Source organism: Pantherophis guttatus, chromosome 2 (assembly GCF_059756535.1).
Source record: "Pantherophis guttatus breed Tessera chromosome 2, ASM5975653v1, whole genome shotgun sequence".
Classification (NCBI taxonomy): Eukaryota; Metazoa; Chordata; class Lepidosauria; order Squamata; family Colubridae; genus Pantherophis; species Pantherophis guttatus.
In genome coordinates, this window is record NC_142064.1 from 208058961 (window position 1) to 208083658 (window position 24698).

The window sequence follows — 24698 nt, forward strand, 5'->3', positions numbered from 1 at the left end:
TTGTGTTAGGAGGTAAAGTATATGACAGTACAGGAAAAGAAATTTCTCCATGTGCATGCTATGAGCAATGAATACAGTGCATGTAAAGGGCATGTGTGAATATTATGTGTTATTATGTGAAATGTACTTCACACTTTTCCCTTCCTTCCCTTTCACCCACATATTATTGGAGCCATACTAAAATTGTCTTTGCATGCCCACCCTAGGAAGTGTCACAGGGAATGAAATGAATCATCAAGCAATATATTCCATATACTATGGCTAAGCCGTTTTCATGTATCAAAGGGCAGGAGAAACTGAGCCACACCAGATAAATAAAAACTCTGCAGCAGCTTACAGTATATGTAGAATAGATTCAAATTCTTACTGGGTGGATGGTTGTAATCAGGGTGGATTTGATTTAAATCGAGTTGATTTAAATCACAATTTAAATCATGATTTAAATCACTAGTAAAAAGGCTTGATTTAAATCAACTCGATTTAAATCATAATTTTTAAAGAGCAACTGTCATCTCTGCTACTCCTTTGACCCACTGTTGACTCACCGATAGTCCCAGTGTTGCAGAATATACAGCCTCATGCTACATAACTAAGCTTCATTTCATGCTGAATAAACTAAATTATTTATGTATCTTAAATAGAAAACTATCTTATGATAGATTTTTACCCCAAAAATTTTTTATTAAAATAAATTTGATAAAAATCAAAAAAATCCAATTTAAATAAAAAAAATCCGTTTTAAATAAAAAAAATCTGATTTTTTTTTGATTTTTTTAAAAAAATCATTGATTTTTATCCACCCTGATTGTAATATCCAGCCAGTAGCACTCCTGTTCTACCAGCAATGCCCCCCCTGCTCCAAAACACATATGTGTACATGAAAGGGAGGGAGGGAGGGAGGGAGGGAGAGAGAGAGAGAGAGAGAGAGAGAGAGAGAGAGAGAGATTTCGCTCCTCAGCAATTCCACTGAGTTCACCTCAGTCTTTAGTGTTCCTCAAGGAAGAGACATTGAAGAAGTAAGTGCCAACGTTGCTAGAAAAAACTTCCAAATGCAATCCTGACATTTACGGCTAGGCCTAAAAGAATCCTGCCTAAAATCCAATCCAGCTATTGCCAATCAGTGTGCGCTGAATGGATCCACGTTCTGACACTGTAGAAGGAAGCTTCCTATGTTTCCACATTTTCAACCAAAGACCCTTCAAATTTATTTAAATTCTTTCCAGCTTAATTTTGAATCATCAGGATACGCATATATTCTAAAATTGTCAAATGGCAGCCAGGCTCTGTTCCAATAATTCAACTGTCAGTATCACCCTACTTCTTTTACCACTGTTGCATTCCACTTATGGACAACCATAATTAAGTCAGTGAATCTAATTGGATTTTCTTTCCACTTGAACATCTTTTTTTTTCCTGTGAATCAATTTCATAAATGAGCAGGCAGACCTATTTTGAAGTCACATATATGAACATTTTTGTCACGAATCACTCTATAGAGATTATCTAAGGAAAAAAGTCTTGCATGCTTTGCCAACACACACACACAGATTATAGACAATTACAGAAGATAAAATAAATCTTGAAAGCTGCTTATTCTCAACAAGTGACAAGCAACTTCCTTCTGGCTGATTAGGAAGTAGCTCAGTGTCTCTCACTTATAATGCTGATGAATGAGTAATTTCAACTATTCATACAGTACACTATAGATGGAACTGGGAATTGCAAGGATCATTTATAATATCTCAAGGAATATTAATGTATTTTAAATTAAGATAGAAAATTCCAATTTTAAAATACTTTTTTTAAAAAAAAAAAAGTCAAAACAATTAATCAAAATACAGATTTAGAAATTTTTACCAGCCCCGAGGTTTTGGGGGAGATGGGAGGGGGTCAGGTAGCTTATAAATCACAATAAATTACTGAATTTCATTGACTAAGCTTAATATTTAATAAATTTTCTGCAGCTGATTCATTATGGAAGTTATTTGCTCTAACTGCTCAGGCAATGCCAAATAACATGCTTGCTAACTACCATCATTCACTTACAGTTCTATGCAATGAAGCTGGCTGTGGAAAACCTAACCCTTCCCTGTCCCCCAATCTTCAAAGCAAGACTGTTATTACGGGAGGGGAGGGAGCATGGGACAAGGGATAGGTACATTCCTGCATGGCCTACCCCAAAGAGGGTGTGGAATGTATTCTCTGACCTGCTGTAGTACAGTGATAGGTCAGAACACCTGAAGTTAAATGGCTTCAACTCCACTCTGATTACAGTGGACTTTTTGTTCCATATGAAATTTCACTAGAGTGGAGGTTTTGGTCAATCGTTATCCACACACTTCTTACAACCTTATTCTCACTTGAAACGTATATTTTGGAGAAGAAGCCCCAGATGATTTCTTGTAATACAAATTACCATTATTCAAAATTCAAGGGATACCCACCCATATAAATATGCTTTCACAGATGGGCTTCTTAGTAGTTTAAATTCTTGCAATGGTTTTTTTCCCCCATTGCTGATTGAAAGCCAACCCCTAAATGGTGTTAAATACAGAGATTCTTTATCAGTCATCCTTTGTTCCTTTCTAAATGCAGAACAGCTCCCTAGTAATTAAAGAAAAGCTCTATTTTCCTTTGTTATATGCAGTATTTCTTTCTGTACGTTGTTTTTTATAGCAAATTAAGAAAGCTAAAGAAAACTATGCAGGACAACCTACGTGGTATGAATCTTTCCCTTATTTTTTTAATATTCCACCCATTCTCGCTCAGATCTCTATTCCTTTATATTTCCCTCTACTTCAGTTTTAAATCATCCTACCTTGTTTTTTATACATTTTAAGAAAGCCATTTACTCAAAATCATCCCTTATTTTTCCTTTAAATTGCAGACCTCTTTTCTATTAGCTGAACCAATTGATTCCCCATCTGAAACCCATATCTACAGAAACTCCAGGTGTGGTGTGCCCCCAAATCCTCCAGAAATTAACAAATTGTCATTTTTCATCTGACAGTAGGAGATATAATTGAATATGTGAGTGGAGTCTAAGGAGTCATGTATGAAACATAGTTTTATAGAATTTAGTGGTTTTTTTTTTCTGATTTACATATTGCCCGTGACATGTCTTTCAAAGGTCAACTGCAGTCCTTAACATGGAAAAAAAAGTTGCATAATTCTGATACATATAAATGGGAACTAAAAACAAGATATTTTTGATGGAGATCTGCTAAATTTTTTCAGTTAAATTATGAGAAAATATATTGTTATAAAGAAGCTTAATTGTCCTCTTTTCCCAAAGCCCACAAGGCAAAAAAGAAAGTAATCACTAGGATAGTCTTCTGATGTGCTAGAATTCAAGTAACAGGGCTATGGAACATTTTCATTCTAATTTGGAAAGGAGGGTGGTTTGAAATGTGGAGGACTATAAATGGGCCACCTGTATATGTAACTAATTAAAACAGCCACATCTGCAAGGTTTGTTCACAGAATTCCATTGCAGCCTCACAGTCCTGGAAACAAATGCGGCTGCTTTAAGACACAGAAGATGTGATTTGTGCTCCTGTGCTTTCTAAAGCACCTCTTCTGAATCAGAACATTATATAGCCCTGTTCAACAGAATTTCACCCATTAAGAAGCATATATATGACTCCCAAATCTCTAAACTGTAGCAATAGTTACCATCTGGTTACTCTCAAAGCACTAATATTTGTAGAATATTATTACTTGTGGCCTTCCCACTCTCTGTGCAGAATATTTAGAAACACCAAATATTATCCTTATTCAGAAAAGCAGACACAGTAATCACTTGGATTGGGAGAAGTTCAGAATACACTGAGAAAAGTGAAGTCACAAATGACACTTTTTTTTGTTTCTTTTTTATCTTGACACTCCTTAAGACGAGAAAATATAGTACTTCTTCTCATGTTTCCTACCACAGCCATATAGATAGCTTGGTCTGAAAATGGTGACTGTCTCAAAGTTATCGGGAAGTTCCATGGCCGAGGGTGAATGTGGATCTGGTTCTCCCAGGAAATTCTAATTCAACTTATTTAATTTAAAACATTTACAGTATATAGCCTTTCATCTTATAACCACCTCTGGGTAGCTCCCAATCAAAAGTTAAACTAACATACAAAACCATATTAAAATTATAAAATTAAACTCATTTAAGCATTAAAAAACAACAAAAACCTGATGCCAAGTCAAACTTCTAATATGCAATCATCTAATCTTATCCCAAGGGACATGGTGGCTCAGTGGCTAAGACACTGAGCTTGTCGATCGAAAGGTCTGCAGTTCAGCGGTTCGAATCCCTAGTGCCGCTTAATGGGGTGAGCTCCCGTTATTTGTCCCAGCTTCTGCCAACCTAGCAGTCCGAAAGCACGTAAAAAATGCAAGTAGGATTTGCATTTGGTGCAAATCCTTTGGTGGGAAGGTAACAGCATTCCATGCGCCTTTGGTGTTTAGTCATGCCAGCCACATGACCACAGAGACGTCTTCGGACAATGCTTGCTCTTTGGCTTTGAAATGGAGATGGGCATCACCCCCTAGAGTCGGGAACGACTAGCACATATGTGCGAGGGGAACCTTTACCTTTTTAAATCTTATCCCAAGACTTGTATCAACTACTCCAGAGGAACCAGCTTGGCCCATCTACAGTAACTGTCCTGGGTATTTCTCTCTCTCTCTCTTCCCTCCCCTTCACCTCTACCTCCAATGAGATGTGGAACACAGTTTGTTGCTATGTATAGCAAGGCAGTAATCCCCAATTGCCTACTGTTTAAATTCTTATTAATCCAAGCATCCAGGACCTTTGTTGATTGTTGCCATTGTACTGTTTATTGTAAAAGAACATTTGTTATTTCTAGCGGAACATTCCTCCCCACTTCCCTCACATTTATTGAATAGATTCCAGTTCCCCAATTAATCTGAACATTAATTGGTTGTGGCCTTCATTCTATTCCCCTCTGCTGTTCTTCTCATGAGATACAAGCTGATGCCAGTACTTGTTTATGAACTAGTTACCCAACTGTTTCATAATAATGTTTGTACAATAGTGTAAATTTTACTATATGATCTTCATTAGCGTGAACTATAAATACATTCTGCAACAGTTTCAATGAAATCCAAGAGAGTTGGACTAGAGGGCAAGGTATTTCAATGTCAATCATCAGCCAGATAATTAAGGCTCACCAATGCTGTTCAAGAAAGAACCTCAATGTGTTAAGATCAATGGAAAACAAATTGGATATAAATGCTAATTTACAGTTCTCTACATCTTTCTTCCCATAACTTATTTTTCCTTCTGTGCCTTGACTTTTAGATTCAGTGTTTACACAATACAGTGAACCATGATTCTTAATTTATCTTTATTTTGCTACCCTATTGTCAAACACAAATCAGTCAACCTCATTTTAGCCTGATGAATTGTCAAATTCTTGTCCAGTTGATTAGTTTATGGCTGCTATGCAAAGTCAAGAAATTTGGTTAATTCTGTGAACTGAAAATCATTGATAAATATATTGTGTGAACACAACTATTGCCTTTTAAAAAAATAGTATGAACAGTCTTAGGACCTATGCTTTTTAAATCAGGTTTGTTGGAAAAGTTGTTATCAGATTCTTTCAGATTTCTTGCTACTGAAGATGAGAGGGGGGGAAGAGAGGGAGAGAGAGGGGGGGGGAAAGAGAGAGAGAGCGAAAACAGAAGCACATTCCCTGAAACCATTTGAAGCAAAAGGGAAACTGCAAAAACAAAGAATCTTCTGGCATCTTAAAGACTAATCAATTTAATGTGGCAGAAGCTTTTGTGCCATTGAGACCCGTGAAATCATATGCCATAATAAATCCATTAGCTTTTAAAATGCCTTCTGTTAAAATACCTCTTCTATTTTGTTGCAATAGATTAGCCCTGCTAGCATTACAGAAACTGTGAAAATAAGAGGCCAAGCCAGCATCTCTCTCTCCCTCACACATGGAATGGACATATTTAATGGAGACAAAGGAAAAGACACATAGGTTGGTCTAGTAGAGATTCATTGACATTTGGGGGGAAAGTTGATTTTACTCCACAGAAAACAGACATTCATTCATTGGTATAGCCAATTGGCAGTAGCCAAACAACTTCATTGCATTATGCTGCAGATTCCTGGTTAATGTAACATCACCATACACTAAATAATAATTAGTATGGTCCAAGTTCTAGTTATCTAAACCTGGCTTTAAACCAAAGGTGTGAAATTAGAAAAAGAAGCTGAATCCTAACAAACAGCTCAAATACATTTTTGTCCTGGAACAGAGCTTTTAGAGCAAAACTCCAGAATTTCCTCTTTAAGGTCACCTCACTAATATAGATGGCCAGGGTCATTTAAACTCTTTCTGCATTTTGCATTTTTTTTCTTGCAGATTGCTTTTGGAAAAGCATTGGGATTTGGTGTGGGTTTTTTTGTACACGTGGCATTCAGGAAAACTGCTACAAAGCTGAACTTTATTCTCCAACAGTACATCAAACACTTAGACATTCTAGAATCCTCCCCAACTCATACTTATACTTAGTACTTACTAAAAAAAATCTGACCAGTAAATGTAAAACTCTTATTAGTGTCAAGGTCTTTGCTTCAGTTTCACCCAGATGTAAATCTCAACAGTTCTACACAAACCACTGTAATTCTTATTTCTCCATCTGTGATCTATGAGTAATAACAAAGGCCAGCCACCCCTGCAATTAAAGTAGAGCAGAGATATTTAACTGCCTCATTTATTCTAAAATACCAGCTGCAGCCCTCTACTTTTTATGCCATTTGAAGACAGGGTAGTACATGACTTTGCCACAGCATTGTCATTCTGAGTACACAACCTCACTTAAAAAAAAAAAAAGTGAGGCCACAAATTGCCATTCTTTAGGGAAGATAACACATTGAGACACAGCTGGACCTAACACTTCTATGAAACTCTTTCAAAAAAGTTACTAACTATTAATTTATTGTAATCTAAACCCTCCTTTTTGACAAAGATTCCTATAGGTGCTGTAACATCATACTAAAATTAATATGGGAAAGTCCTTATGATGAAGCGCAAGCTTGCCACAAATGGCATAAACACTGGGAGACATCACAAGCAAAACAGAAAGGAAAGAGACAATTAATGTATGTAAAACAGAGGTGAAGTAAGAAATAGAGAACGTTCCTCAAAATTCAGTCTATTTGGTAGATTGCAGCAGGGAGAAGAACCCAGACACTGCAATGAACCAACCCAAATGTTGGTGGCAATTTTTAGTAATTTTTCTATGAAGAATCACAGATAGGCATTTCTACAACTACCACTCCAGTGCCATTTCCCCCCTTTTTAAAATATAAATTGTATTAAAGATTACAATTACAATGGTAAAAACTAATGCAAATTTAAAAAACTAAAGAAATAAAAAAGGTTTAAAAAGAAAAAAGAGAAAGTAATAGAAAAGAAAAACATAAGAATATAAAAAAGAAAAAAACAGAAATATATAAAGAAATAATTTGTCCCTTCATCGCATGTATAAACAGTTTTAGTAACTTATCACCTTCTCTTAAAATACAAATGAACTCTTCTTCCCATCTCTTATCTATAAACAAATGCATAAAGCCTACTCACTTTAGTTCTGATGTCAGCAAAAGTCCATCCACCAGGGATAACAACATATCTATTTTAATCTTGATCAAAGAACCCAACTTTATATTCCTTACTTTTATTTCTAACAATCTTGATCTTTAGGTCTTTTGAATTATGTCATAGAACTTTATTATCTCTTTTTCCTTGTCCCTTCTTAGAAACGTGTCCCGAATTTAACAAGCCTCTTTTGAAATTCAGTATAGGAAAATTATCCAGGTCACTCTTTTAATTTGTTATTTGTATATCCCTTCATATTATGAAGACATATGCCAAGTCATTCATATGACCAGTATAACTTCTTTTCCAATATAATTCTTGTAAGCATTATTTTAAAATTCACTTTCAAATCACTCACAATCTTGTCAGAACTTGTTCTTCTTTCATAACATATTTTAAATGCAGTCTATTTATATTTATACATTATAATAATGTATAGACATTATTAAAATTAGCTTCTGGGTTTGTTGTTCCAAAATATCCTTCACTATGTCTAATATTTAAATATTTGCTTCATTTTGTAACTGTAAGTCAAATTTGAATGTTCTTTTCCTTTAATTAAAAATTTTAATTCCATCTAATTCCCTCTACTGTACAATTTTTAAGTCTTATTTTATTATTATTTTTTCAAAAAAAAAAAATACTTTCCACAGGAAGTATTCTTTATAATTCTTTCCAAAATCTTATTTCAAAATTATCTGTACCCTTAGTTTGTGTGTAATTTTCTAAAACCAAAGTTTTAATCACTCTTTTGCTGATTATAAAAAAAAAGTTCTTAAACTTGTAATTAAAATTTCCCAACTGGAACAGTGATATTTGAGTGGGTACCATCAGCCCAGGTAGCTTCACATGTTCTGTAATACCACTACAAAAACTGATTGGGTAGATCATGTCTTTTTTTTTCCAGAAAGAACCAAACTTTCTTGAAGGAAAGCAGATATTATGGAAGAAATCCATTATATCTGTAAAACCTCTTCTTGGAATACTAACCTTCAGTCAGGTATCGTCAGAATATGATTACATTTATACACTCCAGTGGTGCAGTTGCTGGATTGCTTGTTTTTTGTCTGCTTGAGGACAAGTGCTTTTGAATCACTCAGCCTGGGAACACCTAATACACAATGAAGTTGTTCTGTATCTCTATTCAGCTGAAATGAATGGGGAAAATGCAGCCCTCCCCATATTTTATGATCAGAATTCTTCAGAGAACTGTCCAGTGAATTTTTATTTACCAAATGATTTGATTTGAAACAAACAAAATCCTTTTGCTTTTGACAATCACACAATTATCAACACAAATGGTTAAAATATAATAATTAACATCAACTGTCCCTTAATTCAAACTGAAAAGGCTTAGCTAAACAAGACCAAAAATTCAAATTTTACAAAGCAACTAGACCAGAAGAATTGTTCAAATATTTTCAAGGAGAAATAAGTATTGCCTGACCTTTCAGGATATGCTATTAATGATCTAGATGGCTATTTCAAAATGAATTAATTCAGTAATCAAAATTAATTCATTTCCTGCTACACAGCCATGCAATCCTCATTCCAGGGGTTCCCCCGGCAGCTGAAATCACAAAGAGTTCCAGATAGAAGCCCTGTGGATTATTCCCCTTCACTCTCCAGAGGCCTGGCATAGAAATGGGAACTCAAAGCTACAAAAGGAAATAACAAACTTCATGTGGACCACATCCAAACTGTCCTGCATTATGGTCTAGCAAAAACAAATTTGCAAAGAAACAAAGCCCCAGGGGTTCTGCTAAGGCAGTGTTTCTCAACCTTGGTAGCTTGAAGATGGGTGAACTTCAACTCCCAGAATCCCCCAGCCAGCAGCGCTGCCTGGGGGATTCTGGGAGTTGAAGTCCACCCATCTTCAAGCTTCCAAGGTTGAGAAATACTGTGCTAAAGTATAATCAGTTGCTCTCGCATGTGGCTTGGGAAACAGGCCAATACTATCTTTGGACTTTTCGGCTCATCCCTGTGGTTGAAGGTGACAAATTTCAAGACAAAAAAGTGAAGGGGATATGAAAAAAGTGAAGGGGATATGAAAAAAGTGAAGGGGATATGAATTGCTGATAGTTGAGAGTCTGCCTTGAGTCTGCTATTTCCTAGCAGTAGTCCTCCTTTATTATCATAAAGGTAGACTTGACTCTAATAGAATGGTTTAAAATGTGTTTGATATTGTGCAGGGTCTGAAGGTAATAAACAACAGTAGCCCAGAATCTCTATTTATTGCAAAGCCTGCCCATAAAGGACTGGATCCCCTTGGGTAGACTCCTCCAATTCAGCCAATTTCATAGATTCTCAGAAATGGTTATGCTGGTTGGGGAATTCTGGTCCATACACCTGGAGAGTGGCCATCGTTAGCCTGGAGCTTTCCAAAACACATCCAGATCCTTCTCTTTATTTGCTACTGTAATTCAGTTATGACAATACACTTTACTACCCGATTTAGCTTTATTCTTTCTGTTATGTTTAGGGTTAGTTAGTAAAGAGTAAAAAGAGTGAAAAGAAAGATGAATGAACAATATGTTACATGGCATACATCCATTATGGATGAATTGCATTGTTGGGCAATGCAACAAAGGAAGGAAGGAAGGAAGGAAGGAAGGAAGGAAGGAAGGGAGGGAGGGAGGGAGGGAGGGAGGGAGGGAGGGAGGGAGGAAGGAAGGAAGGAAGGAAGGAAGGAAGGAAGGAAGGAAGGAAGGAAGGAAATCTAAAAGGAAAATGCAGGGAGAGAAAAAACATAAAGGAATGCCTAGAAGATGATTACATCTTTTGTAAAAGCGCACAACAAAATCCATGCTTGATTGACTCCCACCCTTCATCAAATGCTACAGATAGGAATGAATGCACTTGAAATGGGGTAACAAGTTGTCAAAAACACCACACAGTGTTCAGTTCAGAAGCCCACAAAGAAATATTGCTAGCCATGGTACATCAGCTTTAGTGAGGTATACTGGCCATATGCTGATAGCCAAACATCCCAATAGCCATCTACATATCCTAGAGAAATGAGGTGCTGGCTGACACTTGTCCCTTGCCTATGTGGAGTTCTTTTGGCTTAGTAAATGTAGGAAATCTCCCTGCCATTCGTTAAGAGAATAATTGAGATAAAAGCTGAACAAGAGCCTTGGGATCTCTTTGGGTGTCCATTTGCCTGAGGATTTTTTTTTTACCATTTCAGAAATAAATAATTATCACGAACCTAATAATCTTGGAATAAAAACACAACACTCCAGACTCTTACTGTGATGTTTCTGGGCTTGACACCTGCTGTGTGATCAACTCACACAATCAGGTTTTTTTGGGCTGATTTCTTCACACACAAAAAGAAATCACTACCATGTGACAAATCTACTTTCGTTTCCCCTATTTGATGTGTCTGCATCTCTCAAGAGTCTAGGAAGCCTCTCTCATAGTGTTTTAACAGTCTGTTTGTTAGATATTTAAGCAGGCCTGCATTGACCAGACGATTGACAGTTAGATTTGCTTTCTTTCCTATAGGGTTGTGTCAAGTAGACAATGGGAGAGGCATGAGGGAAATAGGACTGCTGAAAGCTGAAGATGCTGGAGAAGGCACAAGAGGTTTTTAGGAGACTGACAACTTTCAGAAAAGGATTGTCTTCTTTGCTTTTCTTGGGGAAGAAGGAGGAGGAGGGAGGAGGAGGAGGAGGAGGAGGAGGAGGAGGAGGAAGAGGAGGAGGAGGAGGAGGAGGAGGAGGAGGAGGAGGAGGAGGAGGAAGAAATCATCATCCAGGGATGGCGATAAGGAGGCATGAAGAAATGTGTGAGGGAAAGACAAGAAGCCACAGAACATTGGAAGAACCAGATGAAAGGAATAATAGTATGGAAGAATGGAAAGGAAAGGAAACTGGGTGGGAGGAGAGGAACTTTTAACTTCCTTGAAAAGACTAAGGAGGACACCAGTTTTAGAGCTTTACCTGTTTTGATCCTGCCCTTTTGGAGAGCCAGATATCTGGAGATTCTGTACTATAATTTATAGCTTGCCAACCTTATTGTAAGGAAGACTTTTAGCTCTACTTTGGGCTGCATCAAGAATATTTGGGGAGCCATATGCAGGAAGAAAAATATTCCAATATACCGTAGCTGCCTACTAGATATTTGATTCAAACTCTCCTTTGAACTCCAGCTTCTGAGGGCTATCCAAGTGTCAGAGCAGGATAATGAATGATAAATATAATGTATTTATTATTCATTGTTTATTTACAAAACTTATACATTTTTCAAACTGGGCAACTTTAAGATGAATAGGCTTTATTCTTAGAGCTCCCCAGCCAGCGTTCTGGCAGTTGAAGTTTTAAAGTTGCCCAGTTTCAGCTAGGCTAAAGACATGCTCAAAATCATCCATCCACTTGCAAAGACAGATAATCAGTGAATGGCAGGAGGCTGGAGAAAGGGGGAGAAGCAGAGCCACCTCTTCTGCTGAGGCATCAGAAAATTTAAACAGCTAACACATTTCTTGAGTTAAAACCTAACAACTCACTCTTTCAGAGAGATTTACTTTCTCATTTCTTCCAGAAAGGTTGCATAGGAGCATCAAAGTAGGTGGCATCTTTAAAAATTATTTAATAATCCCTTGGTGAGAATTATCCCTATGTTTGTGTTATTCTTGTGGAAAACCTTGGCTTTGTACCCTTTAAAACTTACTTTTCTAGTCTTGGCAGACTTTCTCTTCCATTCCTCTACTTGTTACCTCAAAAGTTCAAGGTCCCATAGCAGTTACACTAAGAATTGCTATTAGTATTAGACTGTGGGCTTCAATGCCTTCTTCTGATTTTTTTTAATCTCCTTCTGATTATTGGAAATTGAATATCTGGATAATTATTGTGAAGAGCTAACCAGCGCCCAAAATACTGCAGCCTCCTTGCCAGTCTAAATGCTAGCCCACGGTTGAGTTTGAACACACATCTTCTTGCAGGCATGGGTTTCAGCACTTCTGCTGAGGAGATTCTCTCAACCTCTTCTGAAAAAGGTGTGGTTCTTCTTAAAGGCAACAATCAGAGCTCTAGAGGCCATGGAAAATAAATTTCCCTGCCTGGATTGAGAAAAAATGCAGTTTGGTATCTTTCCAACGGCAAAAATGAATGGCTGAAGTTTCCCCAAAAGTTGCACAATTCAGAACTCAGGTTATATCTAAGGAATAGATAACTGTCCCTAGATGTTGTATTAGTTTTCACTTAACCTTATTCCCTGTTGCTCTTATTTCTCTCAACGAAGTAATTTCAGACTGAGTTCAAGGTTTACTTTCTCTTTGTTAATTTCTTGGGATGCCTCCAGTCTGAGATACTAATTATTACACCAGTCCAACACCATCCTGTGGTCTGCTGAGAGCATTGCACAGTTGGTGGGTTTTTTTGGAAATTGGGGGTGCAAAAACCCCATCTTGAAAATAACATTATGTTTTATTTATATCTTGAAAGACTGAGATCTCCACAGTGGGGAGGAAGGGCTGAACCTGTTAATCATACTTCTTTATGCTACAAGGCTAAGGTTGCACGATAAACAATAATTATTCCCCCCCTCCCCACCCCCATGTCTACCCTTCATTTGCCAGGAGGGCAGCATGTGTCATGGGAGCCTTCTATCTTTCGTAGAGTGCAGTTGAGAAGAAGTTGCCTGATAAAACTATCCCCCTGGGGATAGGAGGTAGCACAGTAACCACCATACAGCTCCAACAAGAGGACCAGGCTGAGTGAATCTCAGTGGGTCTCTGGAGTAGCAACTTTGAAACCTCCAGCATTTTACCTTATTGGCTCAGCCATGCTACTCCAGTAATGTAAAGAAACAAATACATCTACAAGTAGGGCAGAGTGCCCATAATGCTGAGGTTGCAAGATTTTGTTGCAGTGCACAAAATAAACAGTGCTGAAAGGCAGAGACTAGCAATATTCCCTTTGTGCTGATGAGTAGATGAAGTCAAGAGATGTATCAAGCTCACACTGGAGTCTCAGTTTAAATTTACCCCTCCCAATGCTGTAACCCAGCGTTCTGCTTAGGCCAGACACTCTTTCTAATCTGTCCCTCCCCCCCCTTGTCCCCTTGGTGCTTCAGAAACCATTTTCATCCAGTGGAAATCTTTTTTCTTCTTCTTTTCTTATGTCATTCCCAACTCCAGGTAGCTGGCTTCATAACATAAAACAATGGAAAGCTACAGTATTTAGATAATCCGTTGTGGAGATTTCTTATCCTCGCCCAAAGTGTTGTATTTACTCAGATACTTCAATGGAATTTAAACTCCATTAGAAAATATTGCTAGGATAACATAAACATTTTCTCTGTGGGAAGAGAAGACACTGCCTTGCCATCCTCTCCTCCTGTGCTCGAAATGCAGTTCATTTAAAAAGACAGAGAGAATTTGCCCAAATGTCTGCCCTGAGCAGCTAACTGAAGATTTTCTTCCAATCAACCCATGAAACCCAACTTCATTCCTACATCTTCTGTTACACTTTAGTCATCTTTGTGTGCTTTCAGATAACTTTTAGCACTTGTGGTCAAAAGATATTGGGCAGTTACCTTGTCTCTCCCCTCTTAATGGATTTTCTATGAAAGAGGCAAAAAGAGACATAAGGAAATACAAGAGATTCATGAATGGAAGACTCTTACTGTATGTTTTAGCTCCCATAAAACTAATGGGGCTCTTGTACACTAAAAAACCTGATGTGGAATCTTGTCTCTAATCTTATGCCATAATGCATCAGGAGGTTATTTTGGCTATATTCAATGTAGTGTGTGGCCATATAGCCTGATTCCTTGAATCTTCCCAACTGATTTGCCATAGCCAAAAGCCTCTCCATTGCAATATTCACTTGCTTTCCTGATTTACTTTCTGCTTTCTGCACCCTCTAATAATTTTATCACTGCAGAGTGTTAAGCCGGAACTGTGTGTAATAAAGTAGACAAAAGAGCCAGGTGGCTGAATCACATCACTGACTGATATTCTGGGAGCCATACTCCCTCTTCCAATAAAAGGAGGCTAAAATATAGGGAATAAAAATCCTCTGAATTTTAATGTTTATCTTAAACATTTATCCCTCAGCAGTACTTGTTCCATTGCATTCCCAATTGTCTCTCATTCTTATACGAGCTAACACCCCTATTCTCAATATAGAAGAAGAGCAACATATTTTCATAGATGTAGGTGGAACCTTCTGTGTCCCAAAATCTAAGCCATGTTTTAAATATTGTTCTATATCAGTGATGGCTAACCTTTTTGCCGTCACGTGCCAAAAGCGGGGGGGAGCGCGGGGAGGTCACCCACGTGTATGCCCACACCCATAATTCAATGCACCCTGCCCCTGCGCACGTGTCCCCACCCACTTTTAGCACGTGATGGCCCGGTGGGCCCAGTAGGTCTGTTTTTCACCCTCCCCAGGCGCCAGAGTCTTTCTAGGAGCCTGGGGAAGGTGAAAATGGCCTTCCCCACCCCCCTGGAGGCCAGAAACAGCCCATTTCCCAACTTCCAGTGGGACCGAAAGGCCCAAAAATGGGCTGGCACACAGATACGAGCTGGAGCTGAGCTACGGCAATGCTTGCGTGCCCACTGATATGGCTCCGTGTGCCACCTGTGGCACCTGTGCCATAGGTTCACCATCACGGTTCTATATCAATCCACGTCATACAAATATTTGGCAATAAATAATAAATAAATTTCTGCTCTACAGGTAGTAGTGATCTTTCTTTGATCATGCCACATGCTGGCTAAGTCTGCTGGGATTGAAAGCCCAGCCACACCTGGGGTGCCACAATTTGCTCATCTCCGAACTAATTCTTGGAGACACGGTTTGAACAAACACATTCTCTCATTAGTTAGTCTTTCATACAAAAACATGCCTTTGTTAGAAAAACGTGAAAATGAGAAGTTCTTAATGCAGCCATTGAGCAAGGAAGTTTTTTACATCCTAATTAAATACATTATTTCAAATTATTAAATTATTTTAATTTTTGTACAGTTTCCTAACTTGGCCTGCAACACCTTTGATGTATACTGTTCTTTACTGTGTTACAAGTTAACATGATCTTGGGAACAGGGGTTTTGCTTCTTAACTGCTCATCAAACATTACTGGATGGTAACAGGCAACAAGACAAAAAACACAGGAAAAAAAGGAAATGTGGCGCTTTTTAAAGACTTTTCATGAAAAATCAGGTGAGAGTCAGGAAAGAGCCTCCAGTGCATGAACCTACTCTGAAATAGATATATTATTAAGGCAATGTTTCTTGCTTCCTTGATTTATTCAGTCCATAATTGACAAACTTAAGGGCATCCACCTGATCTCAAAGCAGAGGTCACTTAGCCTGCTGTGGCCATAATGATTAATCTCAGCTTGCAGCCACTGAGAAGTATGAAGAAAGAAAACATGCATCTTCTCAGATCTCCATTTTCCAGGATGAATAACACAATTCATGCATAAGTATCTGGATATGATTCAAGAGGAGATAACACAGCAAACAGTAACAGAAGGAGAGAGTGCTTAACCCATTCTTCACTTAGTGATCTCTGCCCCCCATCCTGCCCCTTCCCCAACTTTCAAAATGTTTGTTCAGAAACTCAAAATACTTCATTTAGATATTGATAGAGTGGGGTTGTAAAAGAGGAAGCAACCTGAGAGGATGGTTTGGAGCAGATCAAATACAAGGCGCACATACAGTATATGTGAAGCTGTTGTCAGGGCTTTATTGGTTAGGATTATGGCATGCTGACTCTGAATGAACAATATAATACAGTATATCAAAAGACTGCCAATTGCCTACATTTCCCTGAAGTAGAAGACTGGAAAAGAAAAGCCTAAAATGTAATTGAAGTTGCTAAAATTAAAGAGGCAGTATGCCTCTGCTAAACTTTTTGCCATGAACTTCCAATATGTGCTGAAGTGAAGGCATACTACAGTGATTGTACAATCATTAGTTTGTAAAAATGCAAAAATAGTATGTATTGGACTGCGTAGATGAGAACAGAAGAGTTGTGTCCAGTCAGGCCAATAGCCTCTCTAGATCAGCATCCTGACTCTAAGGAAGCCCACCAGACATCTCTGGGTAGTAGGACATCAGGCAAAAACTGCCTCTCTGATCATGCTCCCCAGCAACTGATATTAGGAGGCATGCTGCTTGTTCTTTTTTTTTTCTCTACCACTCACATTCTCGGTGTTCAGCTGACAGTGAAAACAATACTCCCTTCAGATCGTCAATTAGGTCTTGGCCTGTCTTGCTGATTCCCAGCTCTTCTGATGCTATTGACTTCAGATGCCACTGCACCAAAATAATAGGTCAGATGAAGACCTTCTGTTTTGCTCTGGGCCATTGTTCTACTTCCCTCCCTGGCACTGCTTCCAGGTGCCAAGAAAGCCATGGAGATTGGAAATGTGACATCAGTCCTCACGTCCCCAACTGCCCTTTGAGAAGGAACATGAGTTCTTCTAGGCAATGCCTAGAAATCAAGGTTTTATGCAGAGAAGGATATAGTTATTGTACTCCATATCACAAGAATCTGTAAAATAATGGTGAAAAATGCATGCAGAATCCAGGTATCCCAACTCTTCCAGCATTTACAGCCAAAGCTGTGCTAGCATCAAAAGTTGCACTAAATAAATCTAGTTCTAGAGTTGGATTAGGAAAAAAAAATGTACTAAAATGGTGCCAGTAGTGAACATACTGTAAGCCTTATTATAAATACATAGCAGCATGTTCACCCATCTAGTCAATGCCAAAATCTTTAAACAACAACCAAGAAGATGTTTGTGGATGAAACATTTGTTCTATGGTTGCCTTGCCTCATTTGAAAAAAAATTTTCAGAGAGCATGAATATCATAATCATGCTTTGGAGCATTTTTATATCAGCTCTTCAATCTTATTTCTTACCCTGCCCCCACCCCCAAATAAGGAGAATAATACAGAATAATATAAGTGCAGTAACTTTTTGTCTGAAAGCACTGGAAAAAGAGAAGAGTATCTCTTCTAATCTTTCTCTAAAAATAAGATTTTCCATGGTATGAAAAACAGAAACTCTATAGGGCACTCTCAGAATACTGTCAGTCAAGAGCTAGCAAAAAAGGAGGGCTAATCAACAGAAAACAGCTATATAGATGTCCAGCCACATGGCAGAAATTTGATTGTCAGCCACAGCCTTCTCCAGTCTAGTGCCATCCAGTTGTGTTCAACTACAATTTCCATAATACTCAGCCTGCATGGCCTTGCACAGGTAAAAAAATGCCTGAGGAACTCTCCTCCTTTAAGGTACCATAAAAACAAATGCCAAATGGTACTTCATCATCAGGGAAGCTGGCTGTCTTCAGCCACATGAAACCAAACCGGATAACTTTATCTCATCACAGGTCTTTGTGTAGTGATTAATCTGGGAAATATATATGGGATTGAATCAGGGGTGAAATTCACTTACCTTCCCTACCAGTTCGCAAATGTGTGCGTGCTGCGCATGCGCAGAGGCTTAAAATCATCGCAAAAAAAGCGACGTCATGATGTCTGCATGGATGGGCGGAGCTTCCCGCAGCCGCCGCTACCAGTTCTCCCGAGCCAGATAGAACTGGATGAATTTCACCCCTGGATTGAATGGGTCGAACATAATTTCCTGAAGTTTCTCTTCATAATCAATCAACATTTCCTCAAATGAGGAAATAATCTTTTGCCCCAATCTTGGTCACCACACTGTGTGCCAGCTTCCGAATTTCACTATGGGAACAGAACTTGGATGAGAATTTGGAGAAAAGGGTTTACTGATCGCCTGAAAAAAGTAAACAAACTGAAATTATTATTTAAATAGGTGCTTTAAAAAGTTTTTTAAAAAGATTTTAATCTTTGATCTTAATCTTTAATCAATGTGGTTGAATGATATTCAAAGATCAATGATATCAAATCTGCAAAGATTTGATAAGAGACAGGAAGTGAAAACCAAGGAGTTACTGGGAAATAGCTGCCTAAGAATCAACAGGTGGCAGTAGGGAACACATTGGTGTACTGTATAGCAACTGGAACCATTCCTATCCAATGCATAGCGTCCCTAGTTTCATTGTCTTGCCAGGTACAACACAGCTTTAAAAACAATGCCCTGATGAACAGGTCAGAACTCTGAATTAATACATTGTTTTCTTAAGCATGTACCAAAGAAAACAGCCTAGACTGGAGTAGGTTTGTTTTCTTCAGAATTTATGTGCCTCTAGCTGCATTTATTGGGATGCTACTGCTAGGTTCCCTTTCTGTCATGCCAGTTCCCTGACAAACATTTACAACCTACCAGGATTGTTTTTTCTTCTAAACTGGTTTTCCAGTTTTGTTATTCTCATAGAAGAGTTTAGTTCCTACCTTGAGTCATTATTGGTACAGAAGCAATCTATTTATATTTTCTTAGCATGACATCTTAAAAAGAAAATATTTAATAGTAGTAGACAGAGGGCCGGCACTCTTAAAACTGACCCCTGATTTTGTGTGGTGGAAACAGCCCGGGATTGTCACCCTGGCATATTCTCTTCAAAACATACTAATTTTTGAAGGAAACTGCACAATCCATTCACGTGGGTGAGAAACAGTGTTGATACAGTATTGTATGACACCATAAATGTGAGAAAGAGTCCATATCAAATGTTTTCGTGTAATTAGAGAAGAAAACCATCATTTAAATTGTGAGAAGGCCTAGGGCTGTGATGGCGAACCTATGACACGCATGCCAGAGGTAGAACACAGAGCTCTCTCTGTGGGCACGCACACCGTCGCCAGCTACTCTTCCGGGTTCCGTCGCGCACATGCTCACTGGACAGCTGCTTTTTTTCAGGTTCCGGCATACTGGCCAGCACACGTGTGCACCGGAACCTGGAAGAGGGCAGCTGGCCGGTGTGCATGTGCAGTGGGCCAGGTGTCCAGTGCATGCACGCAATGGAACCCGGAAGAGCAGCTGGCTGCCATGCTCATGCACATCGGCCAGCTGCTCTGTTCCGGGTTCTGGTGCTCCGGCATGCTCACGCATGCTCCAGTTTCAGCACTCGGTGCTGAAAAGGTTAACCATCACTGGCCTAGGGTCTCCTCCTGCTGTACCATTGCCTGGCTTGTTCTACCACACCATCTGCCTGTATCTGCCTGAGAAATGAACATGTGGAATAATGTGTTGGCAGTGACGACAAGAGAATGAATGAATGAATGAATGAATCAGATGACAAGAGCCACAGGAAGAGTCATTTGAAATTAGTGACAAGAATAATCTTTGATTGTTTCCAGAAGAAAACAAATTTATTTTGCTTTGTTACCAGGCCGGAAAATATCTACGGTAAGCATAATATTACCCCCCTTTTTTTGGTGCAAAAGAAGCAACTTGTCTTCCCATTAAAAAAGCCAACATAGTGCTTCTGTTAAATTAAGAACCTACACCACAATCAGGAAGTCACCAGGAAGCTTACTTTCTTGGGATGAATCAGTTGCTAATTGAAAGTAGTTATAAAATTATCCTTCTAGAATCAACAGTTTTTATTTTAGGCTCAGATTTGTCAAAATAGCATAAGCTCCTGTATTCCTGCTACTGTAGCACTGACGGTAGCTATATGCATACAGATGTGCAGAAAAGAGATTTATAAAATTGATTTCTTACTCTTCAAGATTAGGAGGCAAGACAACATGATTTCTATTGTGTGTATGTCTCTTTTGAAAATACAGGTACCAACTGTTTGAAGTTACAACAGCACTGAAAAAAGTGACTTATTATGATTGGTCCTTGCATTTACGACCATCACAGTATCCCCATGGTTGTCTGATTGAAATTCAGGTGCTTGGCAAACAACATGTATTTATGATGATTGCAGTGTCCTGAGTCATGCGGTCATCATCTGCAACCTTCCCAGCCAACTACTAATAAGCAAAGTCAATGGGGGACCCTGGATTCACTTAACAACCGCATGATTCATTTAACAACTGTAGTGGTTCACTTAACAACCATGGCTAAAATGGTCATAAAATCAGTCACAACTCATTGAACAATTGCCTAGCTTAGCAACAGAAATTCTAGCGTACTTGTGGTTGTAAATGGAGGACTACCTGCATAGCTATCATAGATTTCACTTTGTAAGATTTTTTTTCCTTCTGTTTACTCTATATCCTCTGTAACCAAAGAGTTACTTTTACACTGGTAAGTAAATAAGTAAGTATTTGTATTTTTTTTCTTTGATCAAAGCAGTCAATTTAGCCATCTCTGCTAACTATGTGTTTCCTCCATGACACAAAAACAGCACCACTAAGGCAAGCTCTCTTTATATTCATCCAGGGTATGTCCTTTACCACTGTCTTCCTACCCTGTCTACCCTCTGGTAGGACTCTGTCTTCCTTTCCGAGGAACAGAGTATAGCACAGTGTGCAGTCAGAGTATTAGCAATGTCTCGTAGTCCAGCAGTGGACTATTACTGCTGAAGCAATAAGGATGTGAAATGTGAGACTTTCCAAAGTCTACAACAGAAGAGTCCTGATCTCTTGTCTCCCAAACTGACAACCCAGGTGAGGTTGCAGAATATCCAACTTCGTCATTTTAGCCATTGTCTATCCACTGCAGGATGAAGGCCTCTTCCATATGTTTCCAACCTAGATGGTCCTGAGCTTTCTTTTGCCAATTAGCAATAGCACTTAGACTTATATACCGCTTCATAGTGCTTTACAGCCCTCTCTAAGTGGTTTACAGAGTCAGCATATTGTCCCTAACAATCTGGGTCCTCATTTTACCCATCTCAGAAGGATGGAAGGCTGAGTCAACCTTGAGCCTGGTGAGATTCGATCTGCCAAACTGCTGGCAGCCGGTGATCAGCAGAAGTAGCCTCCAGTACTGCAATCTAACCACTGCACCACCATGGCTCAATTGGGCTGCAATACTTGCTGATGTCGTCAACCCATCTTGTTTTAGGTCTCTTTCGTGAGCGCTTTTTATCAATAAAAGTCGGCAAATACCAGATAACACCCATTATCTTCTCAGATAACCCAGCTGCTTAGCAGACAACATTTTCCAAGGTTTTACCATAACAGTGCATTATATTTAAGTATGGCTGAAACTGTCTTAGCAATTAGATTAGTATATCATTCATTCCATTTTGCACCACTTTAGAGAACTTTTAGAGAAAGGAACTAATCTGGCATGGATCTTTCATCTGCAAACAGGTTGGAGCAGGAGGTGCCACCCAAACATTCACACACAGAGACATCACTTTATGTGGTGTGTACCAAGTAAGTGAAGTATTCAGACTTCACTTTAGCAAACTTTATAACAACTATATACAGTAGGCTTTATTCCATATTGCTTAACGCATTGTAAGCCGCCCTGAGTCTCCGGAGAAGGGTGGCATATAAATCAAATAAAAAAAAAATCTATGAGAGCTTTGCATATGGATGGTGCCAAAGTGAGGTTTTAACTGGGAATTTCTTTGGCATTATTCAATGCACGACAAAGATATGGAACTGGAAGAAAACTCTGAGAATCCCCATGTCCCAACTTCTGGTTCTGTGTCATGACGTAAAACAGTTACATTATTACTGAGAATTTTGAAGCTCTCGGTTGGATTATTCTGGTTGATCCTAGAATATTTTCTTTCTACTTTCTACTTCTACTCTATGAGAGAAATGGGAGGTTTCTACATATGACAAATAATAAATACTTTAGCTCTTCTCCAATTATTTAATCTGTGGATGCTTCCTGACCAAAGGCTCTGGAATACAAACTACACTGCGGTATTCTATTTTTTCCTCCTTAATTGATTTTTGTGATGTTAAGAGAAAACAATAACATTTAGAATAAAAATGTTGCTTGTTCCCACTCCATACAACTCTGTGAGTAAAATAGTGTTTAAAGCCCTGTCTGGAAGCATTGACCGTTCTGAGCTTTAGGCAGTGTATTGTTTTGCTTTGATCCACTATACATTTGGGATTATAGGCTCAGGGGTCAGGAAGGCAGCTGTCATGTAGAAATGACTAGTGTTCAAAGATAAGTTTGGGAGAAACTGACAAGCTGGCTTTATTCTACCAAATCCTTGTAGTCTTCTAAAACAATAACTAAGGGGACTGCCACAAAAAGACAACCTTCTCTCTTCCAACCACCTTGTAACCTGAGGCCTGGAACAGACTCTATGTCATTCCTATTCATAAATATCATAATCTAGGGTTGTTCCAAAAGTGTTCCCAAATTCACTGGTAGCTTTTCTGCTTTGCATCTCTACAGAGCAGGCAAAATTCTTTTTTATAGTTCTTAGACAGAACATAGAAAGGGAGGAACATATTCCTCTCGACCATCAGGGTGAGACGAACTATGGTAGGAAGTAACAAGTAACCCTACACATCAGAGGACATGCAATAAATGCTGTAGCCACCGGTGGTGGTGGAGAGGGTCACTCCAGCAGTGTCTGCCTGGGTCAGTGCAGGGATGTCTCAAGATGACCGTCCATTCATAATTTTGAACCAAGAAAGATGTTTCCTTGTGCAGGAGACCCTCCCCATAAAGGAAGAAGCGGACGGGGGGGCTCTTCAAGTCCTTTCCGGAGTCCTCATTTTGACTCAAGCGATCAAATCGCAAGGCTAGAAATTCAAGAAGCCCGGTTCTATTTCCGTCCCTCTTTCGATGGCTCAAATGACGTGGTGGCACAGTAGTTAGCACAAACTAATCCCGTTATCACCCCCATTGCCTGGCTAAAATCCGAATAGGAAAGGTAAGGTAGGCGGTAAGGCGCATTTCTTAGGGGAAAAGTTTTGGGAGAGAGCGCGCGAGGAGGAGAGGGATGCTGGTTCGGAGGCAGCGGCGTCAAATCCCGGGGAGTCCAGCATTTGCTCAACGGAGTAAAATTCCACGCACGAGACCCCCCACGGATTAACCCCTCGTTTTCCCGAACCGAGAGGCCACGGGTCGCTGCTGACCAAATCGCCGGTCAAGAGAGAGACGCTCGGCGGCGGCGTTTGGGGTGCCGCGCTGGCTACAAGCGCTTCTCCACCTGAAGTGCGCGCAACCCGGAGCCGCGGTCGGAAACTAAAAGCGACGCTAGTTAGGAATAGCCGTCAGGGGTGGAAGAGGGGTTCGGGCGGAGGAGAGAGAGAGAGAAGAGAGGGAGGCACCCAAAGCGGCACCCGAAAGTCGCTTGGAAAGTCGCAAGGTTTCGCCCAAAGCGTGGGACAAAGGCATCCCTGCCGCCTCACCCACCGCGGCAAATTGGCGCCCGTTGAATGAGCAAGGAAAGGCGAAGCGTCCACGGCAGCGGGCTCCTCGCGGGACGCTGACTTACGTTCCTGGGGTTCCTCGGCGAAGCGCGCCCGGGCAAAACTTGACGGTGTCCCTCACGAAACCTCGACTCGACTCGGCGGCTGCCCTGCTCGCTCGTTCGCTTGCTCAGCTCGCGGATTACAGCGCCCTGCCAATATTCCCCAATGAAGGGGAAGATTAAGGCCGGCTGGGCCCGCCCCTCCGGTCACCTCCAATCTCCGCGGCCGCTGGAGGAGCGTCACTCGCGCCCCCTCGCCCGGGTCGGGCAGGAGGCGAGCGGAGGGCGGGGGAGGGGGGCAAAGAGGCTGGCTCCAGGCCTTGAGCAGTCAAGCGGGGCCAGTGTGCTGGTCGGCAGGGGAGGGTCCCTTGCCCGGCCTAGCGCGGCTCAGGCGGCTAGGTGAGACCTTTCACTGGGGTGGGGGAGATCCGGGGGACTGTGACCACTTGGGGGAAAGTCCTAAATCACAGCATGATCTGAGTTAACCGGGCTGGTCGAACTCCAAGGTACAAGTAGTCCTTGATTAACAACAGTTCATTTAGTGACCGTTCAATATTACAATGGTACTGAAAAAAAGGGACCGTTTTTCACAGTTACGACCTTTACAGCATCCCCATGGGTTACCTGATCAAAATTCAGACGGTTGCCAAATGGTTTCACTGTCCCAGGGTCCTGTGATCCCCTTTTGCAGCCTTCTGACCAGCAAAGTCAATGGAGAAGCCAGAATCACTTAACAGCTGGGTTACTAACTAATCAACTGCAGTGATTCACTTAACAACTGTGGGAAGAAAGGTCGTAAAATGGGGCAAAACTCACTTAAC

General features: G+C 40.0%; 1 protein-coding gene across 2 annotated transcripts in view; it reads right to left on the reverse strand.

Moving 5' to 3' along the window:
* The window catches only part of SLC38A3 (solute carrier family 38 member 3), a 68605-nt gene extending 44566 nt beyond the window's left edge, over positions 1–24039 (reverse strand). The window contains exon 1 of one of the 2 annotated variants that reach the window (XM_034440755.3): positions 23902–24039. The gene's annotated coding sequence lies outside the window, so the exon portion shown is untranslated. Of the gene's footprint in view, positions 1–23819; positions 23838–23901 lie in introns of those variants that run through there. The other variant, XM_087887684.1, reaches the window with a different exon arrangement.
* Positions 24040–24698: the final 659 nt, after the last annotated feature.